We start from the raw sequence: 8,141 nt of genomic DNA, 5'->3' as shown, positions 1-8,141 counted from the left end.
TGTTTTATGTGTGATATAATGTCGATGTTTAATATTTGATATTAGATTTACTTGTCCTAAGTTGATGTTTGGACCTTATAATCAATTGTTGATGTGAATTTATTTAATGTCTACGAGAAATATTCAACTCGAATTGTTGTGAATTGAATCAGAAAGGAATACATTTTGTTAGAAAAAAATTAGTTTTAGTTTAATTGAAAAAGGAAGTGTTGAAATGTATTGAAAGATGAACAACAGGTGAGTGCATACCGATGACGAATGCAAAAATTGCAGATGGCAAAACAAGGGGCGACGCCCACAAAATGGATAGATAAAGGAAAATAATAAAACTCGGACATGGAAGTGCTCGTAGTGCAATGAAAGTAATTATCTTGAAAGGGATAATAAACACATAAAACTTTTGAAAGGGGCCGATTTTTTACTGACGTGTCGATTTCAAAGAAAAGTTAAATGATTAATAGTTCATTTTGTATAATTTTCGTTCTTCGTCTGTGCGGAAATTTTGGAATTTTATATTTCAGAGAAGTCTTGGGGGGTTTGATTATATATAATTACCCCCATTCCTACGCAATTGATAAGAATTCATTTGAGCACGTTTTTTGTTTATTACATTCTACGTGGAAAGGATGGATGAAGAAAGAATTGCCAGAATAGTAAGGGATGGAAATCCAGGAACACTTCGACCGCTGGGAAGACCTCCTAAACGGTGGAAGGACTCGTGGACGTCAATCTCCCAAGAGGCATAAATAATTGGGAACTACAGCCACCGGCTTAAAATATGTAGAAGAAGAAGACATTCTACTTTTCCTAAATCATCCAAATAATCTAAAAAAAATACATTATTTATTTTCTTAAAATATTTCATAAATTTTCAGAAGAGAAGTGTGGAGTTGTCCACACTAAATCCATGACTACAAATTCACCAATCCAACCAAACCTCCCCTTCTCTTTTGCTCAGTACAAAACTCCAAACCTGCAAGTGTATTTTAGCCGGGGCGGCAGAAACGCTAGAGCCGGCACTGGACCCCGATTATCCAATATGTATTAATTTTAAGCATTCTGCAGAATAAGCTTCTATTAGGGCGGCAAATTGTGTTTCTGTCTAGGGTGGTAGTTTGGCTAACGACGGCCCTGCGCAAGCTATATCTCAATACCCAGCTAGTCACTGACTCCAGAATTACTACAGTATATTCCAGTTCCAGTCCCTATGAAAGTTTTACATCCATCGATGTACAGACAATGATAGCAGTGACATGTATTTGCCATTCCACCATACTAAGCACTAAGGGCTAGTATGTTGTACTTTAGGTTATGGATTTTATTTTTAGGCATTTTGGAGAGTCTTTCTCAGGCCAAGTTACAAGGTCTCTCGGGGGTTTAATGTCATCAGTTGGGCTATCCAGCGATCTCTGCCCAAGACACACCCTCCCACATCTTCCTGGAGAGGTGACCCTGTTGCAACGCAACGACCCCTTTTAATCCGCCGGGACCGAAGTAGTGTGGAGCGAAAACCCATAGCGTCATCTCTGAGCTTACAGAGTCACTAAAGCATAATATCTGAAGGCATGATTAGCGATATTAGGACGTCCAGCAGCCCAGAGTCTCTCATTTCAAAGCCTTCGGCATATTTTTGGACATTTGTAGAGTTTATAATATGTGGTGCTTTCCGCTTCCACCTCAAAAAAAGTGGAGGAGCGGTAGATCCAAAAGGATTTCGTGGGAGTAGTTCGAAAGGCAGGCTTGCTTTCGTTAGTGGGTGAGTTTATGTTGGCTAGTGATTTGCTGGCAACTCGACAGGGTACTATACTATTTGAGGTTTTATGACCGTAGAATATAGCCAGTGCGTTTGGAGTTCACATCAATTCACAAAAAATGAAGACTTTCCACTAGGGTAGCAGTCAGACAAGAAAATCAGGGCAGGCCATTTGAACTTATTTGGACTTATTGGCATTGTTTTAAGGTAAAATCACGGTGTCTTTTGGACCTCATGCAGATTGATCTGTAAATTTTCAGAAAACGTGAAAACGATTCAGGAATCTAAAAAAAATCATACAATTATCTTGAACGGTTTTTAAGATATGATCTTCAGTTCAAACTATTATAAACATGAAATTTTCTGAAAAAAGCAGCCTACGTCAAAAAGTATTACAGCTGAATGATGAGTAGTGTATTTCGAAATCAGAATCGTTTAAAATAAACAGGGTGGTATCGTTCTCAGCACTTTCAGACCAGCATGCAAATTCCAAATTAATTAAATTTTATGCGCTGAGAACTGTCGATTCCGTCAAAATTTTAATCATTCTTCTACGACAACATTTTAAGAGTTATCGACCGAGCGAGCACTATTGACTCACCGTGTATATTCAACAAAGTATTACTGTTACAGTTCGAATAGTCTCTGTTCTTAGACTCACCTTTATAGGACTAGATGAACTTGTTAAGGAGTTCTTTAAACTTCGAATCTGTTACCTTTTATTTATACATATTTGTCACTTCAACTTATACCTACTTATTCTGTTTTTCTCTCTGTAGCCTTGATGAAGTCTAAATATATAGACGAAACGTTGGCTTCGTCCAAAATGGTCACCTGATTTCAATGGTCCTAACCCTATGAATGGAACTATATATACAGGGTGTTTCACTAATGATACAGGCTTTCACCTTTGATTCAGGTCCGCGTTTACTATGAATCGAAATATCCTGATATTTAATAGCTCATAAAATATTGATGCGAAGTGTGTCATTATTTCAAATGAGCTTGTTTGAAAGAGTATCCATTGTAGATTCTGAGGAAAATTTCACTTTTTGAAAATTCGATGTACAGGGTGTTTCACAAGATGTGAAATAAAGACTATAATTTTCTCAGTCCGGACCTGCGCTATCGACAAGTCATCAAGTGCGAATATTAGGCATTTGCCTATACTCATTCCCTCAAATTTTCATGAAGATCCATGCAGACGTTCAAAAGTTATGCCGATTGAGAGTTTTTGATGTAATACATAAAACAGCCTGTATCTCTCAAACGAATATAGTTAGGACATGTTTCGAGCACTTATTCAGACTCACCAAAATGTCCTGCATCTGCCCTGAAAGTATGTACAATAATTCGTGAAAAACCCTTTAAATCGGTTCTATAGTGTTCTACGCCTTCCGATTCCCAGCTTACATCCTCTTCTATCCTTCCAGTCTCCTGACTGAAGGTTTCGTTCAGACATCGCTTTGTGCACTCCTTCAATCCATGTTTGTTTAAGTCGCCCTCTTTTCCTTTTCTCTGCTGGAATCCATTATAGGTCCATTTTCGGAATACGATCTTCCTGCATCCTTTCTACATGGCCGTACCATACTAAGTGCCTTCTCTGTACCTCATCCACTACCGTGCTTTCTACTCCCATGATCTTCCTTAATTCTTTGTTTCTCACTCGTCCCAATCTCGACCTACCAGCTGATCTACGCCAGTGATCCATCTCCAGGATCATCAGACGGAACGTTATAGATTTTTATCCATCTGCCATGTCTCGCAGCCATAGAGCACTATACTTTTGAATACGGCATCTAATATCTGTTGCTTTCGCTTTCTAGATATTTGTTTAGCCCACCATATAGAATTCAGACATCCGATGACCTGCCTTCTTTTCACGATAAGATTTTATATCTCTTTTTCTGTTCGACCACCTTTATCTATTTTTGCTCCAAGGTAGGTGTATTCTTTACATGAGCTGATACGAGTGTGCTAGTCGACTTGAAGATCTTCTACACTATCGCCTCCAGTACACAGATACTGCGTCTTCTTTCTGTTGACCGACAAACCTCACCTCACATATTCTGCAAATAACCTTCTGGCCATAAAGCCCAGATTCTCTGCGTCCTGAGCCTCTACTACCTGGTCGTCAGCGAAATGCAACGTATAGTGTCGTACTCATATCATCGGTCAGTGGTATTCTCATCCCATTGCAGGCTCTCCTCCAATTCTTCAGGACTTCGTTCAGGTATATTTTGAACAATGTTGGGGAAATGCAGCATCCCTGTCTAATCCCTCTGTTGTTCTAAACCTCTCTGACTGCCTATCTCCGACCTTTACCCGAGACACAGAGCCATCGTAGAATTGAACTGCAACTTAAATTTACGTCTTCATGACTTGACTACTCCCAGATATTTTGCTCCACTGGCTGGATAGCTCATCTCATGAAACTTTTAGTGAATGGTACTTTGATTATCTTTTGTAGATATAGATACATATCTTCCCTAGTGAACCACTTATCAATTTGAAGGATGTTTGGGATGATCACCTAAGATTTACCTTTTGCTGATATAGCTCCAGTCTAGATCGACGGCATAAGCCTAAACATCGACAAAGCAATATTATCACTAATAGCACATAGACTTTCATTACATACCCGGCTTCAATAAAAGCAACAAGTTTTTTTGAATAGTGTATATTCAGATATGGTGTGTCAACTTGAATTATTATTATTATTCAAAGAGTTTTTCTTCATCTAATATTTTTTTTCTTATAATATTTTTTTGTTCATAATTGGAGTAATATATTTTCGTTTTGCTGATCTTGTGATTAGTTTGGGCTCAGTACGCAAATTTCTGGGAAGGCTGAAAATATTTTAAATATTTCCAGATTCCTGGGCATCGCTTGTTGCGAAGCGTATACATGAGAACAGAGTTGTGATCTTTGGAAATATTTCGCCTGGTGCTGCAATATTTTTTTAAATATTTTTGGGCGCCCCTGTGGACCTTGCGCCTGTGGCGGGAGCCACCTTTGCCACACCATTGATAAGGCCTTGAACATAATGCAGTTTTTATTACTTACAATCGAAATTTCATCTGAGTGATTGAGACTGAATTAAATTCAATAAATAAAGTAGGTACTGATTGAATTTCTTTAATTAATCTATCAACCTCAATGTGCAATCAATAAATTATAATAAATATATGGTTCTCAATTTGTATTTCAAGTATTTCTGCAAGGTCGAATCTATTCATCTCTAGTTTTGAAAAAAAGAGTGGTTATTGAGTAGACTGTTTTGGTAATCTGAAAAAATTGAGTATATGTTATTCATATATTTTGCAATAATATATACTTATTCAGTTATCTTTACCCACCTTCAGAAAAAGTTCCAAATTGACAACAAAGAAAGGTCCAACCGTTAAACTCAATGGTTTAACAGATCTCGTCATCATAGTGATGAGTATTTTTTTAGTTTTCTGATCCGCTTCATCCCAGTCACCCTGGAAAATTGCAGTAGAAATGGTACCACTCTGAAAAAATGTTTTATTGAGCATTAATTTACAGAACTCATTGAATGAATTAACTAAGCTAGATGAAGAAATATTAGTTTTTTATGATCCGAACTGAGTGTAGGTATAAGGGATTTTTTTAAACACGTGAAACTCGTTCGAAACTACCTCGACGTTTCAAGTGATTTGATGATAATAATATCAATAACAATAGATATTAGGAATTATACAATTATTATATATTTGATTCTGAGACCCTGTTCAACCTAAGCTTGGAGCTTGTACATGTTACAAGGATGGATAACCTTCTTTTCAATTGTTTTATGTGCTAATTTATAATTATATGATTGTTAATTTCAATCATACAAACAATTTGCCTAATTAAAATAGGTATAAAAACTCGAATTATAGCGAATATGAGTAACTAATGAAATGAAATGAGGAAGAAAAAACGAAAAAGTAACAAAAATGAAATGAAAAATAATACATATTTGGCAATTATGGAATTATGGTATGACAGATGAGGAATAGCCTACGATTATAACCATAGGCAAAAGGCCTACGAACGTAGGCCTTTTGCGTAGTTTTCAATTACATATTTGGATATTCGTGACTACATACCGGGTGACCCACCCCTTACTCATATCTATATATGGACCAAAGTTACACTTTTTTCATCGTAACACTCTTTATATGAAATCGAAAATGGAATCGCTTACTCAAATAATAATGGGTTTCTTCAGATTACTTCATCCTTAGAAGCACCATTCATGAAAAAATGGTGAAAAAATAAAAATATGAAGTTTTTTGATTGGAAACTAATGAAGAGATCAGTTACGACGACGATACAAACAATTTTTTTCGAGTAGACATATTGGCTTCTTCTATGCTGAAAAAAAAATCAATTCTGGTTTATACAGAGCGATCATAATTAATATTCAAACATTAACTACAAGTTATGGCCAAATGTTTTCTCATTTCAAATGGCACACCTAGTATTTTTTTCATCTTATTGAATATAAAAATTAATTTCAAAACTATCTTCATCAGGTTTTTCTACTCCTAAACTGAATAGCAGAATAGTTTTTCAAGGGATGCCCTTTGAAATGAAAAAGACTTTGGCCATTATTTGTAGTTGGCGTTTGAATATTAATTATGATCACTATGTACAGTGCATCCCATTTTGGGTGAGACAGCCAGGTTTCTCGCTTGTTATTTAAGATAGAGCCTTGCGGTTTTCACGTTCCTGTCCTACTTTTTCGTGAAACTCAAGTTGGTCTAATCAGATTTTGCATAACTGTTTCCGTTCAAGAGATACAGGGTGATTTTGAAAATTGATACTTTTCGGACCCCTCCTTTATCTCCGAAGTTATTAGAAACAATGCTGAGGTAAAAACTACGTAAGAATCAGAATTTTGCGTAGAATCCAGTGGCGTACTCAATATTTTTTTCCGGGGTATGGTTTTGAAGATTCAACACAAACCTATAATTTTTTCAATGGAACACCCTATATATCGTTACCTCGTTGAATTCGTTATTTTTTTCCCTTCAAAATGATGTATGACACTATATAGGAAGGATGTTCAAAAATCTCAAAAAAACACTAAAACATCAAATAATGATGATTTTTTGTAAATGGGCCATGAATTTCCTATGTTTCAATGAGAGGATTATTACTTTTGATTTTTAAAAGTAGTAGGCCATTGATGATACAAACATCCTTGTTTTTATTATGGCTTCTATGCATTTGGGAGCATTGTTTTATCAAGTAGGCATTGGAGGGAAAAAACCAATCTGATCTAGCTGTCATCGCTATAAATTATTATTATTAGTATTGATTCTTCTTTTATATGGGAAATCCATTGCCCATTAGCAAAAAATCATCATTATTTGATGTTTTAGTGTTTTTTCAACATTTTTGAACATCCTACCTACATGGTATCATACATCATTTTGAAGGGAAAAAAATAACGAATTCAACGAAGTAATTATATACATGGTGTTCCATTAAAAAAAATATAGGTTTGTGTTGAATCTTCAAAACCATACCCCGAAAAAAAAATTTAGTACGCCACTGGATTCTACGCAAAATTCCGATTCAGACGTAGTTTTTACCTCAGCATTATTTTTAATAACTTCGGAGATAAAGGAGGGGTCCGAGAAGTATCAATTTCCAAAATCGCCCTGTATCTCTTGAACGGAAACAGTTATGCAAAATCTGATTAGACCAACTTGAGTTTCACAAAAAAGTAGGACAGGAACGTGAAAACCGCAAGGCTCTATCTTAAATAACGAGCGAGAAACCTGGCTGTCTCACCCAAAATGGGATGCACTGTACAATCCAGAATTGAAAATTTCGGTAACTTTCACTTACGACTTATGTTGGCAGTCAAAATCGTAAAATTCAACTGCTTTCACATACAAAACTTCTTGAGACTATTTACTCACCTCCTCTATCAGTATTTGCCCATGCCAGTAAACGATTAATAGCTGAAAGAAGACGAATGTTGTACAGGCTAAATTGAAAATATTAACCGCATTGGACACAGTTTCGCTCTGAAAATAAAATATGATATGTACCTTTTTTCATTTTAGTGCTTGATTTATTTCGACAAGGTATTTTCGTAAGTAATATCATAAGGGCATCTAATTTTTCCGAAAAGAATCGAAAAAACACGTTGCTAAGTAATATTTTGACAAGAAGCATGAGTGCTGGTGGCAACAAAAATCCGAGTCGAAGACGAGGATTTTTGCACCTGCACGAATGCTTTTTGTCAAAAAATATTACTTTGCAATGTGTTTTTTCGATTTTTTTCACAGGAAAAATTAGATGCCCGAATGGTATTTGACAAGACTATTTCCTGAGTAACAGATTATTCTGCATGTATAGGTAT

General features: G+C 35.9%; 1 long non-coding RNA gene across 1 annotated transcript; it reads right to left on the bottom strand.

Annotated features, from left to right (window-relative positions):
- Nucleotides 1-4,875: 4,875 nt before the first annotated feature.
- LOC123682055 lies at nucleotides 4,876-7,854 on the bottom strand. The gene is made up of 3 exons (XR_006747769.1): nucleotides 7,696-7,854; nucleotides 5,113-5,268; nucleotides 4,876-5,041 (listed from the first exon to the last, which is right to left on the bottom strand). It is a non-coding gene; the product is annotated as an uncharacterized LOC123682055 (long non-coding RNA).
- Between the last annotated feature and the right edge of the window lie 287 nt (nucleotides 7,855-8,141).

Source organism: Harmonia axyridis, chromosome 6 (assembly GCF_914767665.1).
Source record: "Harmonia axyridis chromosome 6, icHarAxyr1.1, whole genome shotgun sequence".
Classification (NCBI taxonomy): Eukaryota; Metazoa; Arthropoda; class Insecta; order Coleoptera; family Coccinellidae; genus Harmonia; species Harmonia axyridis.
This window is presented reverse-complemented; position numbering and strand designations above follow the sequence as displayed.